Genomic DNA, 227 nt, shown 5'->3' on the forward strand with positions numbered 1-227 from the left:
AGGACACTTCCCTGCATTCCCTGTGCAACTCTGCCTTCCTTATTTACAAGACTAAGCTCTTGGATTTCCTTCTCATGTACTTGAACCATGTCCAGTCATCATCTTTTTGTCCTCCCTTCCCTCAGACCTTCCCTTGCCCCAAACCTTGGCCGCTACCTTCCCTTTTCTTTCAACCAGCAGCAGCTGCAGCTTGAGCTTGGCATTGCCACTGAGCTGGGACAGGATCC

General features: G+C 50.7%; 1 protein-coding gene across 1 annotated transcript in view; it reads left to right on the forward strand.

Moving 5' to 3' along the window:
- The window catches only part of LOC103811288 (fibrillin-2-like), a gene marked incomplete at both ends in the record, with an annotated part of 34,558 nt that overhangs the window by 22,283 nt on the left and 12,048 nt on the right, over positions 1-227 (forward strand). The gene's annotated exons all lie outside the window — the stretch shown is intronic.

This window comes from Acanthisitta chloris, unplaced genomic scaffold (genome assembly GCF_000695815.1).
Source record: "Acanthisitta chloris isolate BGI_N310 unplaced genomic scaffold, ASM69581v1 scaffold1691, whole genome shotgun sequence".
NCBI classification, from domain to species: domain Eukaryota; kingdom Metazoa; phylum Chordata; class Aves; order Passeriformes; family Acanthisittidae; genus Acanthisitta; species Acanthisitta chloris.